Source organism: Mus musculus, chromosome 7 (assembly GCF_000001635.26).
Source record: "Mus musculus strain C57BL/6J chromosome 7, GRCm38.p6 C57BL/6J".
Lineage (NCBI taxonomy): Eukaryota > Metazoa > Chordata > Mammalia > Rodentia > Muridae > Mus > Mus musculus.
In genome coordinates, this window is record NC_000073.6 from 142,096,469 (window position 1) to 142,117,405 (window position 20,937).

The 20,937-nt window shown below is 44.8% G+C and overlaps 1 long non-coding RNA gene and 1 pseudogene across 5 annotated transcripts in view; one reads left to right on the forward strand and one right to left on the reverse strand.

Moving 5' to 3' along the window:
- Gm32786 overlaps positions 1 to 20,937 on the forward strand; it is a 44,112-nt gene that overhangs the window by 2,303 nt on the left and 20,872 nt on the right. For 4 of the 5 annotated variants that reach the window (XR_870056.3, XR_003946685.1, XR_870057.3 and 1 more), the window contains 2 exons: positions 392 to 476; positions 2,142 to 2,330. This is a non-coding gene — a long non-coding RNA (predicted gene, 32786). Of the gene's footprint in view, positions 1 to 391; positions 477 to 2,141; positions 2,331 to 17,335; positions 17,452 to 20,937 lie in introns of all 5 variants that reach the window. The other variant, XR_378623.4, reaches the window with a different exon arrangement.
- On the reverse strand, positions 15,334 to 15,930 carry Gm45417 (annotated as a pseudogene).

Below are 20,937 nucleotides of genomic sequence, written 5' to 3' on the forward strand. Positions count from 1 at the left end.
GGCTGGTTGAAGGAAGGGTCACAGAGAGTGAAGCAGGCACAAAGGAAGGAGCACTCCTTTGCTAGTATAGATTGTGTGAAGAATACTGCAGACCACACTAGGTGCTGGGCAAGGCTCTGCAGGGACCTTCTCCTTTACCCTACTGTATCCAGCTTGGCTTGGTTCATTATGAGTGTTTAGAACCGGCTTGCAGAAACCTCTCTATGTAGCCCAAGGGGAGTCTGGGAGTCTAGCCTGGGATTAATACAGGTTGGAGGGAAGAGGTGTCTCTGGCTCAGAAATAGCACAAAACAAACAAACAACTTGGGAGTGCTGCCAGGAAGGAAGCATGGGGAGCCCCAGGGATGTTTGGGGTTGGCTCTGGGTTCAGATCTTTGTCTCCTTGACTCAGGCTGAGCCCTAAATGCTGTTGATACCTCCTGCTGAAGGTAGCCCTCGAGGCTGAAGATGGCCAGCTCTACTGGATGCTTACTCAGGTCAGTGTTGGGGTGGTTGATGTGCTGGCTTCCTGCCCACTCTGAGTCCAGGAAATGGGGAGTTTGGGGGTCTGGGGAGGGGGAGTAACGCAAGCCGAGACCTGGGCAGATTCAGGCAATCGGGTCATGTAGGATTCAGGAGGAGGCAGCAGCAGCCCTGAAAGAGCTTGGGGCGGAAGGTGTGGAGGCTGACAAAGGAGTTGTTGGGTGCTAGTGTGTGTGTGTGTGTGTGTGTGTGTGTGTGTGTGTGAGAGAGAGAGAGAGAGAGAGAGAGAGAGCAAGCATTGCTTTTCACTCTTCCAGTCTCAAGAGGAGCCCAGTAGATACCCCTAAGAGGGTATCCAGGTGAGGAAGAGTGTGGCAGGGTATGGTCTGATACTCTAGGAGTGCCCAATTAGATCTCAGTTGTGCTGGGGGCAGATTCTTGCCAGGTTCAAGCACCTTCTGGAACCCCCAGGTAAATGGGCTTACCCAGTAGCCTGTCCCCACACTTTTGAAACTGGAACACACAATATTGTATACGATATAATCCAGTTGCAAGAAAAAAAACCTTAAAGTATTTCAAGTAAGCTTATAATTTTGGGTTAGGACATACTTATGGTTATACACATACAATTTGTGGGTAGACATGCTAGGCTCTACCATATAGATGACACTAGTTATGGCCCATTCCAGCAGTACCTGCTCTGTAGACCTGTGCCTTCTCAGTGGGTGCTGGGTCATCCCCATCTTCTTCATCTTGTTCCCTCACACCCCAAGGAATGAGGCAGTCTGGAAAGTTGATGAGAAAGGTTTGGAGCTAGCAAAGCAGTCTCAGGGTGTGGTTTCTTCAGAGCCGAATCCAGTCAGCTGCATCTATCTGTGCCAACAGAGGACAAGATCCAACCTCTGGCAGACTTTCTGCACCACACTGGCCCCAGGCCTGAGGACACCTTTTAGATTCTTTTGTGTTGACAGAACCCTGCAAGTGCTAGCGGCTCGCCCAGACTAAGGCAGTACTGGCTGCTGCAGAGTGCGGAGCCTGGATGTTCACTCAAAGTCTAGCAGGTGCAGCGAGCTTGGGTCTGTCTGCTCTGTCCACGTGCGCCCTCTGCTGCTCACAACAGTACACTGTGCAGGCTGGCCGCCTGAGGTGCAGCTAGGAGGTCACCCCAGAGACTGACCCACGGCCTGGCAAAGAAAAATGATTGTTCAGCTCTGCTTCAGTTTGTGAGGCATTAGAACCACCTGTGCCCTTGGACTGCCCAGCCTGACTTCTAAGGCACAGCAGATGTCCCTTTCCTGATTTAAAAAAAATATATATTTACCTTTATTACCACAAGTGTGGCAGTGCCAGGGATCCAACCCAGTGCCTTTTGGATGCTAGGCAATTACTTTGTCACAGAGCCATATCCTCAATCTTTATTTTTAAATTATATTTTAAAGTCAAATACGCATGTGCATTTTCAACACTGAAGAGTACAACCCAGAAGCCTTGAGAATATTCATTTTGCTATATATTGCCACCACCATCCATTTGCAGAACTCTGTGTCTTCCTACAGAATGGAACATTGGTCCCTGCTAGAATTTATCTTCCTCAGCCCCATGTACCACCGTTCAAACTGTTTTTTTTTTTTTTTTAGCTCTTTAAAAAGGAGATGTTCTTTGTTATTTTTTCTTAACAGATGAAGTGGCTGTTACTTATTTATGTTTAATGTCTATAAACATTTGCCTGCATGTGTGGGTGAGCACCATACTCACACAATGCCCTCAGAAGCCAGAAGATGAAGTCACATGCCCTGGAACTGGGTTTGCAGACTGTTGTGAGTGACATGTAGGTGTTGGGAACTGAACCTGGGTCCTCTGCAGGAGCAGTAAGTGTTCTTAACTGCTGTTCTTAACCTCTCTCTAGTCTTCCTGTTACTATCTACCCCTTTAAAATATAAACTTAGCATGCGAAGTTATGGGTTTCATTATGATACTTCACACACACACACACACACACACACATACACACACACACACACACCACAACTGCCCTCCACCATCCCCATGCCTCTCTCTTTCTGGCAGCTTTTCTGTCCCCCTAGTAGCTCCCCCTGCTTCCCTCACACAGATTCCATTTTCCTCTCTTTCTCCTCTCCCACATCCCTTAGGGTCCCTTCTCATTGTTCTCTTTTTAGTTTGTGTGTATGCAGATGTGTGTGTGCTTTCACATGGGCATGCACTTTATGTGCATTTGTGCACACATAGAATATATCTTCTTCTATCACTTTTGCCTTTGAGACAGAGTCTTTTCCTGAACTTAGAACTTCTACTTTTCTAGCTATGCTAAAAGCCAGCAAGCTCCAGAGATCTTTGTCTTTACTCCTGTGAGCGCCAGGGTTACAAGCATCTCTGAGACTTTGTTACATTGGTGCTTTGACCCAAAGCTGGTTCTCAGGCTTGGCCAAGTAGCACTCTTAACACCTGCGCCATCTCCCCAGCCTTTACTTCTTCTAGATTCATGTCCTGTACCCCTTCCCACCACCACCACCAAAAATGTCTGCATTCTTTTTACAAGAGAAAACACGTAGTGTTTGTCTTTCTGAGCCTTGATGTATTTCATTTAATGTTGTAGTTGCATCCGATTTTGTGTGTATTTTCTCTAGCCATTCATCTGTGGATGGATATCTAGAGTCATTCCATTTCCTGGCTGGTGTAGCAGCAAATGTGGGTGTGCAAGTATTTCTGTGGAATATGGACCTAGCCTTGGTCTATGGCCCTGGGGGCTACTAGTAGTTGGGCTATATGGTAGTCCTATTTTTATTTGTTTGGAAAACATGCATACATCAGGGAAATGTTAATTAAATCCAGTTTGGAATTCCATCTCGCCCCAGTCAGACTCAAGAGAACAAAAGCAACAGATGCTGATGAGAATGTGGGGGACAGTGAAGCCTCTTCTCTATTGTCAGGGATGTAGACTGGTGTGGCCACTATGGAAGATGATGGGTTGGCAACTAAAAATGTTTGCATTTAAGTAAACAGACTCCCCTTAAGCCCAGCCCTTCACTTGTTCATGGGTGAATGCTGTCAGTACTCAGACACAGATGTGGAAATGGGTATGGACTCTGCCGTTATGCTTCTCCAAGCCGGGGAAATGCTTCTTCATTGTAGCTCTCCCACAATTACGTCCGTGTGTTGCTGTATTTCCAGGAGGCTTGCAGTGCTATTCCAACCGGTGTTTATCCCACCCCTAGCCCTTTCCTGAGACAAGATGTTGCTCTGTAACCCACTGACCTTGAACTCACTCTATAGTCCAGGATGATTGGAGTTCATGGTAATCTCACTGCCTCTGCCTTCTGGGTGCTGGAATTACAGGTTTCTGACATCATAGGTACTACACACAGGGACTTACAGGTGTGGTGAAACTACAAACACAGTGTGGGAAGCCACCCACGGACCTGGTGTTTTCATTCCTGCTGATGTGACAAATACTCAAAAACAACTTTTGGGTAAGTGAAGGTTTATTTGGATTACAATTCTGGGTCATCTATTTTAAAAATTGTTTTTTTCTTAATACATGTGCGTACATGTTTGAATGTGTATAGCTGCAGGCGCATGTATGTGTGGGTGTGCATAAATGGATGTAGAAGCTAGAGGTTATTATCTAGAGGTATCTTCTTTAATTGTTTGCCACCTTATATTAGGCCAGGATCTCTCATTTGAACACAAAGCTCACCTTCTTGGTTAGTCTAACGACCTGGCTTATTCCAGGGATCTCTTGTCTCTGTATCCTGAGTGCTGGGACTACAAGCCTACCTTATGTTTATGCAGATGTTGAGGATTCAAAGTCAGGTCCTCAGGTTTGCACAGCAAGCGATTTACCCAGTGAGCTACCCCTCCAGGCCCCTTTTATTTATTTTTTAATAGATTAGATTATTTATTTAATAATGGGTGGTGTTCTTCCATGTGTCCTTAGTACACATTTCAGACTATTTTATTTTTAAATTATGGCACAGACTTACAATGAAACCTGGGCAGGGGTTGGGGGCGGCAGGGGACACAATATAACAAGTATCTAGCTGCCACATGAAGTAAATTCAACACTGTCCTGTTTTGTCCTCATTGTCTCAGATTAGAAAAGCAACAGGAGACATCCCATTCCCACCACTTCCCACCTCCCCAGGCTACTGTGCCCAGTGGCAGTTGCTACCTAGGTATCCTGGTTAGCTTTACCTGTCAACTTGATACAGTCTAGAGTCAATTGAGAAGAACTGAAGAAGAACTGCCTAGACCGGATTGGTCTATGGGCCTGAGTGGGAGGGGTTATTTTGATTGTTTATTGCTGTAGGAAGGCCTGCCCTACTGTGTAGTGAAACCATACCTAAGCCCGTGGTTCTGAACCGTATAGAAAAGCTAGGAAGCATGAACCAGCCTGTCTGCTAGCCAGCAAGCCATTCCTCCATGGTGCTTGCCATGATTCTTTGATTGTAAAGTGAGTTCCTGGGTCGGAGGTAATGCTGTGTAGAATAGCAAGCAGACCTATGTTCAAACTCTTGCCTCAGGTTCCTGCCTTAGTTCTTCTCAGTGATGAACTGTGACCAGGAATTGCAATCCAAATAAACCCTTTCTCTCCCAAAGACGTGTTTGGTCAGGTTTTTGTAGTATTTGTCACACCAACAGAAAAGAAACGCGAATACCAGGTTTGTGATCGTCCTCCTGTATGGTGTGTGTTGTTTCAGAACATCTGTAGGTCCCTAAGTACAGGTAGTTTTTTTGTGTGTATGTGTGTGTGCTTTGGAGTTAAACTTCCTTAAAATTGGTGACTGGAGCGATGTCCAGTCACTTTGGAGCACTTTGGAGCACTGGCCACTCCTCCAGAGGACCTGGATTCAGTTCCTAGCACCCACACGGCAGCTTATAACCATCCAGTACTCAGGTTCCTAAGAGACCCAGTGCCTTCTTACCTCTGTAAACCCCAGGCACACATACAATACACATACAGGTACAATGCTCATACACATAAAATAAAAATAAATCTTAAAAAGTTCTTTAAATTACAATTTTATTTATTGTGTGAATGTGAGTGGACAGCATTTGTCTTGGTACATGTGTGGAGGTTGGAGGGAAAGTAGGAGCCCATTCTCTCCTTCCACTATATGGGTCCTGGGTATTGAACTCTGGAAGTCAAGCTTGCCCTCTGCTGCTTTTTCTTGTTGAGCTATGAAGCCAGTCCAATCATACCTCCATTTCTTGGCTAATTTTCCTTTTTTTTCCCCTCAACACTGAGGATAGAACCTGTGGTCTCACGCATGCTGAGTACACACTGTACCTCTAAGCCACATCCCTAGTCAGGAATGTTCACAGATAAGGCATGTTGTCACTGTGCTTAGGCCCCTTGCTTTTGCTTTTTTCTCCTGGTCTGTGAGTTGCTATTGATATGAATCTGGCTTATTCCTCTGTGTAGGGTTCCCTTTAGAAAAGCATCATGAATGAATCTCTACAGCACTATGATACAAACCAAGGATACACAATGCTGCATGATTCTGTTCACGTGGCCACTGACAGATGCTTAGCTTGCATGGACAATCTCCTGTTCCCTGGCTACCTCTTTTATATTGCCCGGGCCCTGCAAGCCAAGATCTATGTTTTAGCAAGTCCATATATGTACACATGTTCAATATTTTATTTCCAGTTTTGCATACTTCTCTTTATTTTTTAAACATTATTATATAGTAAAGTTGACTGCTGGCGTTTAAAATTTGTGGTTAAAATATGTGTAATATAAAAGTGTATATGTGCACATATGTGTGTTTGTGCTCCCTTGCCGTTGTGTGCTGGTGGAGGTGAGAGAACAACCCTCGAGTGCTGGTTTTCTCCTTACACAACGTGGTCTTAGGGATGTAACTCAGGACATCAGACTTCTCAGCCGCAGGTGTCCTTACCCACTGAACTATCCTACTGTCCCAATCATACCTCCAACTTTATTATCAGTACTCTTATTTTATTCTGGTAGTACTCAGGATAGACCTCACAAACACTACTTGAGCACTGTATTGCTGAGTCACATGCCCAGGTAGGACTGGGTCAAGGGTGAGGCTTTACCTGCAGAACCATTTTGTAATTCTAAAAGTCTCTATCTTAAGCATGTCCAAGTGCACACACATAGCTCAGCAGCACAAAGTACATCCTTGTGCATTCCCACCATCCACCTCCAGACCTTTGTCATGCTTCCAAACTGAAGCTCTGCCATCCTCACTAAATGCTGACTCCTCTCCCTTCCCCAGCCCTTGGCTTCCCTACCCAGCTTTCTGTCTCTATGGGGCTGTTGGCTATAGGGACCTCCTATGAGTATAGCGGCAAAGCATTTGGGTTTTTTTTTTTTAATCCAGCTTGTTTCCCACAGCGTAGTGTCCTCAAGGTCCATCCATGTTGTAGCACATGTATTCTTCCTTCTTATGTCAGTGGACACTTGGATGGCTTTGTTCCTAGAATTACTAAAAACAGTGCCTGTGATCTAGCATCTCCAACGAGCCAGGCTTGCTCACTCATCCTTAATAAGCTAATTAAAAGAGTTAAATTAGGGGCTGGAGAGATGGCTCAGTGGGTAAGATCACTGACTGCTCTTCCAAAGGTCCTGAGTTCAAATCTCAGCAATCACATGGTGGCTCACAATCACCCGTAGTGAGATCTGACACCCTCTTCTGATGAGTCTGAAGGCAGCTACAGTGTACTTAAAAAAAAAAAAGAGTCAAATTAGTTAGGTGCTCAGATAGATATATGATAGATAGATAGATAGATAGATAGATTAGATAGATAGATAGATAGATAGATAGATAGATAGATAGATAGATAGATAGATAGGGGAGAGAGTGCCAGATTAATAGTAAACAAAAGGACAAAGCAATTTATCCAATGTGGCCACATTAGAAAGACAAATAAGAAATCCAGTGACCACCAAATGCATCTTTGGAATCCTAGAGTGAGGTGTGAGGTTACATGTGACATAAAGAATGCTGAAGTTCACTGTGACATTTTTCACACACATGTATCACTATACCTTGTTCTTAGTCCACAGTATCTTCCCCAGTCTCCCGCATCCCTTCTAACTGGTCTCCTCTTCCTCTCCTGCTTTCTTGGGATGTGTTGTTCACTACCCTCGTCTGTTCTCCTACTTTCCCATAGTTCCTATGCTGGTCAGTCTTGCCAACTGCACATAGACTAGAGTCCCTTGAAGAGGAATCTCAGTTGGAGATCTGCCTCTATCAGATTGGTCTGTGGCAATGTCTGTCAGGTATTGTCTAGATTAATGATTGATGCTCAGCCCCCTGTGCGTGGTCCAGCCCTGGAAGGTGATCTTAGGCTACAGAAGACAGTAGCTGAGTGAGCCATGAAAAGCTAGCAAGCAGCATCCTTCCCTAGCCTCTGCTTCGTTTCTACCTCAAGATCCCTGCTCTGACCTCCTGCCTTGGCCTCCCTTTCATTATGGACTGTAAGCTGTAAGCTACATTGAATAAATCTTTGCCTTGCTTTTCACCATTAATTTAGCTCATTGAAAAACAAACAAACACACAAACAAACAAACAAATCAACCAACCAAAAAACCTCTGCCCTATACCAAGTTGGCTTTTGCCAGTGTTTTACCACATCAACATAAAACAAACTGCAATAGTCCCCTCTCTACTATTCCTTTGAAATTTTGTAAAGACTTTGAATTTTAAAGATACTAAATGTATATGTTTGAATTTTTAAAGTGCGTGCGACTTGGAATATTTGGAATGTGTATATTATATTGATATTAGTATGTAATCTTGGGATGAGCAAGAAAGAAAATATTATGATTTAACAGCGATGTGTTTGTGTGTCAGGTTGATATGAGGTCAATTGTGCTGGCTAGTTTCAAATCAACTTGACCTGAGCTAGAGTCATCTAATGGGAAGAAGCCTTACTTGAGAAAATGCCTCCATACTATTAAGCTGTAGGCGAGCCTGTAGAGTGTTTTCTTAACTAATAACTAAGAGGGCGGGGCTTAGTCCATTGTGGGTGGAGCTAGCCCTGGGTTGATAGCTCTGGGTTCTATAAGAAAGCAGGCTGGGCATGCTGTGGAGAAAGCCGGTAAGCAGCAGTCCTCCATAGCCTCTGCATCAGGCTTTGCCTCCAGGTTCCTGCCCTGTTTTGAGTTCCTGTCTTGGCTTCCTTCAAGGATGAACAATGATGACGAAGCATAAGCCAAATCAACCCTTTCCTTTCCAGGCTGCTTTGGTCATGGTGATTCATCACTGCCATAGTAACCCTGACTGGGACACAATATAATTATATCCTTCTCCCTTCCTTTTCCTCTATCCAAACCCTCCTATGCATTCCCCTTATTCTCTTTCAAATTCATGGCACACATACACATATATGTATATTTATATGCCTATGTATATGTATACATAAATACAACCTGCTCATTCTGTATAATGTTACTTGCATTATTTTTTCAGGGTCGAGCATTTGTTATTGGATAACCAAGTTTTGGGCTCTTCCTCAAGGAAGAGCATTTGTCCCACTCTCAGTGTTCCAAAGTTGCCTGTATTCTTTATCTTTGTCCAGGGTTCAGGCCTTGTGAGCTTTTCACTGTCTGTGTTAGGTTGCCTATTGGGTCATGTCATCCTTATTTGGGTCATGTTTGGGTAACCATGTGGCTGAGGCTTCATGGGTGTGGCTTCTTAGATTTCTAGGAGACACAGTCTCACAGTAAACTCTGTTTCTCTGGCCTTACAATTTTACTGCCCCCTTCCCTCAATGATCCTGGAGTCTTAGGTACAGAGTTGTGTTGTAGATGTATCAGGTGGGACTGGACTCCACAACTCTGCGTTTTGATTGGTTGTGGTTTTTTAGTAATGATCACCGTCCGTTGCAAAGAGAAGTTCTCTTGATGAGGGATGAGGACTGTGCTTTTCTGTCTGTATAAGGACAGATATTTAGATTGTAGTTAGGCATTATGTTAGTTTAGTAAATTAGTGGTTATAGGTTCTCTTCAAGATCCATGTCTTCACTAGCCCTGGGTAAGTTGACTGGGTTTCCAGTACGTGGCATGATTTATCTTTTGTGAAGTGGGTCTTTAAGTTCACTTAGCTGTTAGTTGCTCCCAAGTAATGCATGACATTACCACACCCGTAGGGGTATCCTGCCATGTTGGTCATTGTCGTTCATAGGTGTCATAGCTGGGGAGAATTATCGGTTGTTTCTCTCCTTTGGAAGTTGCCTCCTGGTATCGACCATAAAAACTAGTCCCGAGGGAGGAGGATCTCAGGTCAGTTCCAGCTAAGAAGCTTCAGGACCCAATGTCCAAAGTGCAAGGTGTCTTCAGCCACAGGGACTTATTTTCCACCTATGGAGGCAATCAAAGGCAATAGCAACAGCCTGCAGCATTCTGGGAGTCTCTTGGATAACGCTGACACACCAAAATCCTCACAACACAAAAGAGGGCTTCTCATGCCTGCTGCTAAAGTAGTTTTAGTGCATAGCTAAAGGAGCTAAGAGTATGGTTCCTTATGACTTTTTCAGACACCCTTCCTGGTGTTTTACCTTCCTTCCTTCTTCTGTATTCATCTTCTTCCCCTCCTTAATTAGGGCCCCCATCTTTCTATCCCTCTCTCCAGGTCATTTGGTCCCTTTTCTAGTACTCCCTAGAGAAGAATGTGCAGAACCTGATGGGGTGGAGAGGTTGGGTATTGCTAGGTATTTTTATTTTGTATTTTGAAGCTACTGTGAGTAGAATTTTGCCTGACTTCGTTTTCAGTCTACCTTTTATTGGTATACAGGAAGTTACAGACTTTTGTATGTTGCTACTCTGCTGAAATTATTTCTCAGAGCCAAGAGTTTCCTTGTAAAATCTTTAAGTAAAGAATCATGTGGTGACAAACAGGGGTCATCTGCCTTCCCTGACTTCTTTAGCTTGTCTTACTGCTTTAGGCAAGACTTTGAAGACTGTATCGCATAAAGTGGAAAGTGGGATCCTCACCTCCTTACTGATTTTAGAGGAAATACTTTTGTTTTCCCTGTCCCCCTTCCCCGCCCCCGCCGACCCCCTTCAAACGATATTGGCTACAGATTTTTACATGTAGTCCTTATTGTGTTTGGGGGGGGGCATTCTTAGTTTCTTAGAGATTTTTATCATGAAGAAAATTTTAACTTAATCAAAGGGAACTCAAATTCCTTTTTGTGTCTATTGGGATGATCACATGATTTCTGTCTTTCTATGTGTTATTTAACCAACTATTCATTCCTGGTACGAAGCCAACTTGGTGCCATGGTATATAATTTTCTTTTTTGTTTTGTTCTTTGAGACAAGATTTGTCTGTGTAGCCCTGGCTAGCTGTAGACCAGGCTGGCCTGGAACTCAGAGATAAGCCTGCTTGTGCCTCCTGAGTGCTGGGATTAAAGGCATGAGCCACCACTGCTTAAATAAGGTCTCGTCTCGTCTCGTCTCGTCTCGTCTCGTCTCTTCTCTTCTCTTCTCTTCTCTTCTCTTCTCTTCTCTTCTCTTCTCTCCTCTCCTCTCCTCTCCTCTCCTCTCCTCTCCTCTCCTCTCCTCTCCTCTCCTCTCCTCTCTCCTCTCTCCTCTCCTCTCCTCTTCTTTTCTTTTTTTAAAAAAGATTTATTTATTTTTTATATGTAAGTACACTGTAGCTGTCTTCAGACACACCAGAAGAGGGCGTCAGATCTCATTATGGATAGTTGTGAGCCACCATGTGGTTGCTGGGATTTGAATTAAGGACCTTTGGAAGATCTGTCAGTGTTTTTAACGGCTGAGCTATCTCTCCAGCCCTAGTATTTTCTTTTCTATTGCTTAAATACTTTTTATTTTTAGACAATTCACATGAAATGTTTTGGTTTAGGAAATATGCCTCCATTCTAAGTAAATCATGGTCAAAATAAAAGGGCTCAAGATGACATCAGTTCTGTTTAAGTCTTGGCATTGTGTGGATGACAAGAATTGGCCAGTTATGATGACAAATGATAGATATGACAGAATTGCCCGATTTGTTAACATCTTTCCATGCCCAAACTATCATCAGACGCAGACATTTGCATTATTTATTCATTCATCCATTCATTCATTCATTCATTCATTCATTTATTTATTTATTTTTGAGACAGGCTTTCTCTGTATAGTCTATGCTATCCTGGAACTCACTCTGTAAAACAGATTGACCTTCAACTCAGAGACCCACCTACCTCTGCCACCTTGAGTGCTGCCAGCGCACCAGACTTATGTTTTCAATTTAAAAAATAAACAAACAAACACCCTGGTAGTTAGGCTGGTGTGCTTTTGATTACAACACTCAGGAGTCAGATCTCTATGTATTCCAGCCCAGTCAAGACTGCATAATGAGACCCTGTCTCACAAAAGAAAAACAAAAACAGATCAGTGGGAACAGCAGATTTCTGGAGCTGAGCTCCAGAAAATCTGATTTCAGTGGCCCTAGGTATGTGCAGGTTGAAATAATCTTGGACAAGTGGCTGTTAGTGAATGAAAATGGGCTCAGTAAGGAAACCAAAATAGCCGATCTATGAGTGAAGAGCAAAAGGTTATTCCAAACTGCCAGGGTTGCCTCCAGGGAAATCAAAGAAGCTACGGGGGGGGGGGGGGGGGGGGAATTCCAGGTTTAAATGGGAGAGAGAGAGAGAGAGAGAGAGAGAGAGAGAGAGAGAGAGAGAGAAGAGACTTGAGAGCTGGAGTGGGGCTTTTAAGAGGTTGAGAAAACCTACGAGCCAGCATTAACATGTTAAAAGACACTACAGGCAAATGTTAGTGAAAGAGCCAATTGTCAGAGATAAGGAAAAAGACTCTGGGTTTGTTGTTTGTTTTGTTTTTTTAGCAAGCAGGACTTTTCTTCAGGCCCCTGAAGGAATGGTGGCTTTGGGCAAATGTCTGAGCTTGGGAAAAGGAATTTCTTAGGGGAACCAGACAGCACACACAAGATTGAGCCTGATGTACCCAGAGAGCAGGAAGTGGAGACTGGAACCAGGAAGAGTGGTAGCCAGTGGTCCAGCCTTATAACAAGAGGCAAGGCTGGGATGGCAGGAGGCTGTCTGAGGTTGGGGCTTCCCTGGGCCACGGAGCTACATCATAACTTTAATTTTGCTATTGTTATGAATTGTAATGTAAATATCTGATATGCAGGATGCCTGATATGCGGCTTCTGAAGGTTGAGAACCATTGTCTGAGAGGATATGCCTCCTCTGTGAAGGCTGAGCTGCCTCGCAAAGGGCTTCAGGACCACGAATGTGAGCACAGAAAGGAATCTGTCTTCCATGGAGGCAGCTGAGATGTGACATTCTACAGAGAAACCACGAGACAGAGCAGAGAGTGGAAAGCAGACCCTGCTGTATCCCCAAACTCCTCTCAGCTCTTTGTCTTCAGGCCCCCCTCCGACCTATGGCCTTATCCACCTTTTCCACTAATCTTCCTCACCTGACCTGTCCCAAACCCCGAATAACTAAATACCCTGTGCATGTGGTTCCCAGAATCTGCAGAATGAAGCTGGCCTTCCAGGACAGGGAGTGAGCTACTTATTTTTCACGTCACTATAACCAAATGCTGATATAAAGCAACTTAAGGGAGGAAGGGCTTACTTTAACCTACAGTCTGAGGGCAGAGGCCAGCACAATGGCAGCGATGTGAGGGCACATCATGTCTCATCAGGAAGCAGAAAGCAGACAGAAGGTGGAGACTGTAATATCTCTTTGTACTGATTAATTTATTTATTCACTTTGCATCCTGATCACAGCCCCTTCACCTCTTCCCTCCTCCAGGTCCCTTCCTCCCACAGCTGTAATATCTCAAGGCTTATCTCCAGGGGCTTATTTCCTCCAACTTGGTACCTCTTCCTCCTCCTCCTCCTCCTCTTCCTTTTACTTAAACTTTTTGTCTCAAACTGCTTTGTTTAAGCATTATTTTAAAAGATTTATTTAGTTTTAGGTATGAGTACAATTATAGCTGTCTTCAGACACACCAGAAGAGGGTGTCAGATCCCATTACAGATGGTTGTGAGCCATTATGTGGTTGCTAGAAATTGAACCTTTGGAAGAGCAGTCAGTGCTCTTAACCACTGAGCCATGTCTCCAGCCCAAGGTACCACTTCTAACACTGCTACCAACTGGGGACCCAGTGTTCAAACTTCTGAGCCTGAGGAACATCTGACCTTAAAGCTACTATAGGGAGGGGCAGAAGCAGTGTGAGTGTATAGTAGGACTTTCTCTGGTGAGTTAGGCATGCCCAGGTCTGAATGGTTTGTTCCTGAAAGCTGTATATTGAGACTTTGCCCCGAGGTGATGGTATCAGCAGAAAGTACCACTGTGTGGCCATTAGATCATGAATTTAGAGCCTTCTCCCTGGTGGTTTACTACACTTACATAAGATGCTCCATGGGGCTGGGGAGCTAGCTTAGCAAGTAAAGCACTTGCTGCACAAGCATAAGGTCCTGAGTTCAGTTCTCGGCGATCACAAAGAAGACAAGTGTGGTAGTTGTATGTAACGCCCATCATTTCAGCACTAGGGTATGGAATATGAATGAAACGGCGTCCACAGACCATAGGGAGCGACAATATTGGAGATGTGGCCTTGTTGGAAGAAGTGTGTCACGGGGGATGCACTTTGTGGTTTCAGATACTTAAGCCAGACCCAGTTTTTCTCTCTCTTCCTGCTACCTGCTGATCCAAATGTAGAACTCAGCTCCTTCTCCAGCACCATGTCTGATGTCTGCCTGTGTGCCACCTTACATCCCACCATGATGATAATGGACTAGACCTCTGAACTGGAAGCCAGCCCTAATTAAATGTTTTTCTTTGTAAGAGTTGCCATGGTCATGGTGTCTCTTCACAGAAATAGAAACCTTAACTAAGACAGTGGGTATGGATCTCTGGGGCTCACTGGTCTCTGCATATACATATATCTGCATGTGCATCTGTAGTCACATACATGGTCTCACACACACACACACACACACACACACACACACACACACACACACACCTCTCAAAGACAGACAGACCTAAGAGCACTAATTCCGCCATATTTGAGCTACCCTGCATATTTGAAAGGAATTGCTTCTATTGTTGACAAGCCTCTGCCTCCGTGGCATTTGGTGACAGCAGCCTTACCTGAGAGGATCAGCAAAGAAGATGGCAATGTGCTCCCTTAATTTTCTCTGCTTTCCTCAGATGCAGGGGAAGGGGGAGTTGCACAGTTAGGGCTGAGTAGCTGTCATTGATGCTTCTGCCTGTCAGCCATAGCAAGTGGTAGAGCTGTGCCAAGTAGGGCACTCTGTCCATTGGCCAATGATCTACTGGAAATGCAGTGTGGCTACAGGTGCTTTCCTCATGCACCCTTCTCTGACCAGAGGAAAACAGACAAAACACAGCAATAATGGTGCTGGGTAGTGGCTTTATTAGATGTCTAAAAGGTACAGATCAAGGTTCCTAGTAGCTGCAGAGTGAGTGGGTTGAGGAGGACCCTTACTCCAGGGATAACCCTGTGTTAAGGGTGGGACTGATATTTGTAGAAATGGCCAGGGATGGTTTTCAGAGGTGGCAGGGGAGCCATGAAAGTTATTCTTCTTGAGGCCAAGGCCCATAGCAACTCAACTTAAAGAGTTGGTCAGGTAGCCCCGATAAGAGCCAAAGCTATATATGTAGCTATACATGTATACATATATATACATGTAGCAGCTAGGCCAGCCAGAAGCCAAAAGAAAATGTTCATGCTTCGGGAGGAAGAAGGATGAGAGAGACAGAACAAGTGAAGGAGGCTGGCTTAGTGTGCTGGGAAATACAAGCAAAGTCTGGGCTATAATTCTTAACAGGGATCGTGCCTATCTGGTTATAGCCCTGCAAAGTCAAAAATTAAATCTTGCATTGGCAGCACACTAGGGCATAGCAGCTAGACTGGCAACGGCAGGGTTTGCAACAGCTGGACTGGCAGCATCGGGGCTTTTAATAGTTGGATTGGCAAAAACAGGGCTTGCAGCAGCTGGACTAGCAGCAGCAGGGCTTGCAGCAGCTGGACTGACAGCAGCAGGGCTTGCAGCAACTGGACTGACAGCAGCAGGGCTTGCAGCCCCCACAGCTGGAGCAAGAACAGACAGGCACACAGCAGCACACAGGCTTGCAGCAGCTGGAGCCACAGCCTCCACAGCCAGAGCCACAGCCCCCACAGCTGGAGCCACAACCTCCACAGCTGGAGCCACAGCCACTACAGCCAGAGCCACAGCCTCCACAGCTGGAGCAGGAACAGACAGGCACACAGCAGCACACAGGCTTGCAACAGCTGGAGCCACAGCCCCCACAGCTAGAGCCACAGCCTCCACAGCTGGAGCCACAACCCCCACAGCCAGAGCCACAGCCCCCACAGCTAGAGCCACAGCCTCCTGAGCAGCCACAGCAGGTCATGGTTCTGGTGTTTGGTTGAGGATGGAGTAGGTCAGAGGAGCAAGTGAAGAGGAAGTGTGCAGGTGTGTAGCCTCCTCAGCCTGGGCCTTTATATCCCTGCCCAGGTCAGTGGGAAGTTGACACATGATCACTTCCTGGTTCCTGTTTGTGCCATTTTTAGGGCCACTTTCTCTTGTGTTCCTGCAGTTATCATCCCGTCATGCACCATCCATTGATCTTTGGTTCTTTGTTGCCTGATGTCCAACTCTGGTGCTGACTTTGTGTCCAGAGTGGATCAAGGCCCTCAAAGGTCCAGTTCATTTCAATAAAATACAGACTTATATTTGTCTGTACTTAAGTAATTAATTTTTTTGCTTGTATATGTACATGCAATGTCTTTGTGTGTGTGTGTGTGTGTGTGTGTGTGTGTGTATGTATGTATGTATGTATGTATGTATGTATGTATACATGTGTGGAAGTGCATTCAGGTGTATGCATGCTTGTAGTGGTCAGAGGCTACTCACAGGTGTCTTTCTCAATTACACTACTGCATATACTGAGACAATGTTTCCTGAAGCAACCAGAGCTTGCTATTCTGGCTAATGCATCTAGCCAGGTTGTTGGGTATTCTCTGTCTGCCTCTGGCATGCTGGATTGTAGGTGGACTACTGTGCTCACCCTGCAAAGCTCTGTCTCTCTGTCTCTGTCTCTCTCTGTCTCTGTCTTTCTGCCTCTCTGTGTCTCTGTCTCTCTCTCTGTCTCTCTCTGTCTCTCTCTGTTTCTCTCTCTCTGTCTCTCTGTCTCTCTCTCTGTCTCTCTGTTTCTCTCTCTGTCTCTCTCTCTCTCTCTCTCTCTCTCACATCTCTGTGTGTGTCCTCCCCCACCCTGTGTGTGTATGCGTGTGTATATGAAGGGAAAGCTATAAATATGTTCACATGTATGTGGAAGCCGGAGGTCAACCTGGGTATCATTCATCAGGAGCTGTCCACCTTGTTTTTGAGGCAGGGTCTCTCACTGGCCTGGGACTCTCTATTAGGCAAGGCTAGTTGAATGAGATCTTGCTGCCTCCACCCCTCCAGTGCTGTAGTTAAATGTCACCATTCCAGGCTTTTAGGGTGGTTTGGGGGAAGAAACTAGGGTCCTCATGACTGTGAGGTGAGTACTTCACCAATAGAGTTGTCTCTAAAATTCTAAGTTCTATTTTCAACTCTAACAGTTATCTGTAGAATTTCCCTTGACACTTATTTTTAAGTGAAACTTTGTAGCATTGGTTTGTGGTTGAATCTTTGTAGCATTGGTTTGTGGTTGACCTGCACAGTGTCTTACCCGCAAAATGACAGCTTTGCTTTAATTCTGATTCTGCAGGTAACATTGACTAGGTGAAATAGGTATTGTACTTTCTGGGTGGGACGTTTCATCAGTTTAAGGAAGGTCCCCTTTATCTCTAACTTGCACATCATTTTCTTTGTCCTCAAAGGATGAGAACCTTACTGTGTGGCTTTCTGTACACTGGAACCCCCTTTTACTTGGTATGGTGAAATACTAACCTTAAATGTGGATGATCCTCATCCTACTGAGGCACATGGCACTAAGGTTAGTATCATTTGCATTGTATTACTGGTCCATAAATGACTTGGGGGGGTGTTGAGATAGGATCTCCCTAAATAGCTCAGGCTTGCTTCAAACTTGTGACACATTTGTCTCCACCTCCTGAGTGCTGTGGTTACCTGTGTGTGTCACATCCCACTTGAGGGGTTTTGTTTTGCTTCACACATTTCAAGCTGGTTGCTGACATATAGCTTTTGAACAGCTGACTACATCAGACTACTCTGTGGCTCTCTTCCCTCCCGCTGTTTCTGGCAACTTCAGTATCCAGTGCATATAGTCCTTAGCCACGTAGGAAAACAGACCTCTCTCAAACTGTCTACTTCTGGAAAAGTTTGTACATGGCAGAAATTACTCAGTCTTGGGTTGTTTTGGGGAATTTGCTCTTGGGTGTCTAGTATAGCAGTGCTTATGGTGGGGGTGACAATTTCCATTAAGTTTTAGTAGCAGATCTTTTCTTCTTTTGCTCTGTCTCTGTCTCTCTCTGGTGCACATGTGTGCACATGTACCTGTGGAAGCCAGAGGACAATTTCAGGTGTTGTTCCTCAGGTATCACCTACCTTTTATTGTTTCTTGTTGTTGGTGGTTTTTTTTTTTTATTTCTTTTTTTCTTTTATACTAACCTTAGTACTAGGTGCCCCAGTAGAACAAGGGTTATTCACATTTTTTTTTCATATTTATATGTATGTGAGTACACGGTTGCTCTCTTCACACACTCTAGAAGAAGGCATCAGATGGTTGTGAGCTACCATGTGGTTGCTGGGAATTGAACTCAGGACCTCTGGAAGAGCAGCCAGTGCTCTTTACTGCTGAGCCATCTCTCTAGCCCCAGTTGTTCACATTTTTAAAGTCTATCTAAATTCCTGGAATTTGTCCTATAGATTATTCTGGCCTCAAACTCACAGAGATCCTCCTGCCTCTGCCTCATGAGTGCTGGGATTAAAGGTTTGTGCCACCACAGCCTGGCCCTTTTTTGTTTTCTTGAGACAGCATCTCTCACAGGCTTTGGGCTTGATGATCAGGCTAGGCTGGCCAGTGAACTCCAGGGACTGCCCATCTCCAACCCACCAGCAGACTGATTGCAGGAACATAACATGTGCTTGTCTTTTTTTTTTTTTTTTTTTTTTTTTTGGTTTTTCGAGACAGGGTTTCTCTGTGTAGCTCTGACTATCCTGGAACTCACTTTGTAGACCAAGCTGGCCTCGAACCCAGAAATCTGCCTGCCTCTGCCTCCCAAATGCTGGGATTAAAGGTGTGTGCCACCACGGCCGGCTGTGCTTGTCTTTTGTATGTGGTTTCTGGAAATAAAACTCAAATCCTCATGCTTGTGTTCTGAGTACTTTAGTCATTACTGAGTCATCTCCTCGCCTCCTCTGTCTCTTTTCTCTTTTAAAGTTTTGTTTTGAAAGATCATCTATTTGATGTGTATGAGTGTTTTGCCTGTGTATTAGTCAGGGTTTTCTAGAAACACAGAACTGATAGAATGAACCTATATGAGGTGGTTTGACTATTCCAACAATGGCTGTCTCCCGACAGGAAGTCCAGAAATCCAGTATTTACTCAGTCCATGAAGCTGAGTGTCTCAGCTGGTCTTTATATATGTCAGAATCCCGAAGGTGTAGGCTCTAGTACCAGTGAAGGAATGGACATGCCATTGAGAGTGAGGACCAATAGGCAAAGAGCAAAGACCTCCTTCCTCCATGTCCTTTAGGTAGGCCACCACCAGCAGATGTGTCCCCAGATTTAACTTGGATTTTTGTCACCTTAAAACATCTAGATTTAGGGTGGGTCTTCCCACCTCTAATGAGTCAATCAGGAAAACTCCCTTGGGCTGGAGAGATTGGCTCAGCGGTTAAGAGCACTGCTCTTCCAGAGGTCCTCCTGACTTCAATCCCCAGCAACCACATGGTGGTTCACAACCATCTGTAATAAAATCAGATGCCCTCTTCTGGTGTGTCTGAGGACAGCTACATAGTGTGCTCATATACATAAAATAAATAAAATCTTTAAAAAGAAAACTCCCTCACAGAAGTACCCAGTTGCTTGTGTTTTAGTTCATTTCAGATGTAGTCAGATTGGCAACCAAAAATAGCCATCACAGCCTATATGTGTGTATGTGTACAGTGTATGCCTTGTGCCTACAGAGTTCAGAAGAGGGTAGCTGATCTGGAGCTGGAGTTAGGAATAGTTGTGATCTACCACGTGGGTTCTGGGAACTGAACTGAACTGGGTCCTCTGCAAGAGAAGCAAGTGTTCTTAACTTCTGAGCCATCAAGGCAACTCCTGATCTAGTTCTTTTAAAGATGAAATACTATTTGCTTTAATTTTCTTTCCTTTCTTATTTTTATTACACTGTGTGTTTGTGTATGTGTATGCATGTGTTTGTGTATGTGTGTGTGCGCCATTGCACACTATGTGGAGGGATGGGAGGAACAACTTGCAGGGGGTTGGTGATTACTTGTTACAGCAGTGGTAAGAAACAGCTATCTCAGAGCCTGGAGAGATGGCTCAGTTTTTAAGTGAACCTGCTGCAGTGAGGCGGTGGTGATTCACACCTTTGGTCTCAGAGGAAGGCAGATCTCTGTGAGTTCAAGGCCAGCCTGGTGTACAGAGCTATTTCCACGACAGCCAGGGCTACAGAGAGAAACCTGTTCTCGAGCAATCAAACCAAATCAAATACAAAATAAATAACAACAAACAAACAGATAACAGTTGGTGCTCTTGCAGAGGACTTGAGTTCAATTTCCCCCACCAATGTCAGGTGCTCGTATCTGTTTGTAACTCCAGCTCTAGGGGACTTGACACCTTCTGGCCACCAAAGACAATTGCACCTGTGTGTGTGTGTGTGTGTGTGTGTGTGTGTGTGTGTGTGCGCACACGCGCACATAAATAAAATAAAATAAATCTTAAGAGGGGGGGGAGGCTGTAGTCAGAGGAGAGTGAGTTCAAGGCTTGTCTGAACCACATAGCAAGATTCTGTTTTATAAAACAAACAAAAATTATTTTAATTCTGGATTTTAAAGCTCCATTTATAGGTACACATAAACAGTATAATCCTCCTTCCAGGTGATTTCTGTAGCTTTATTCACACCTTATTCCAGGAGCTACCCCCATGGGGAGAAGCACTCTGTCAAACTGTGGGGTTCTGGCCCATCCCCCTCCTCCTTCTTCCTGTGCCCTTGTTTCTCCCCAGCTGACAGACTTTGAGTTGCTGTGTAAAATCCACCCCCCCCCAGTATTAGACCTCTATTGTTTACCAGATGAGTTATTCAAACTTGTTCTTACAGGTGTTCAAATTTAACTGTCTCATTTCAATATCAATCCTTCTCTGTTGTCTTCCTTTACCCCATCCATCCTTTCTCTCCACCCCACCCCCACCCCCAGTCTCTGTTCTGGATCTGGATCTAATTTGTCCCAGGCTTTGACCTTGCTGTGTAGTGGCAGATGACCTTGACTCAGTTAAGGAGGTGCTGG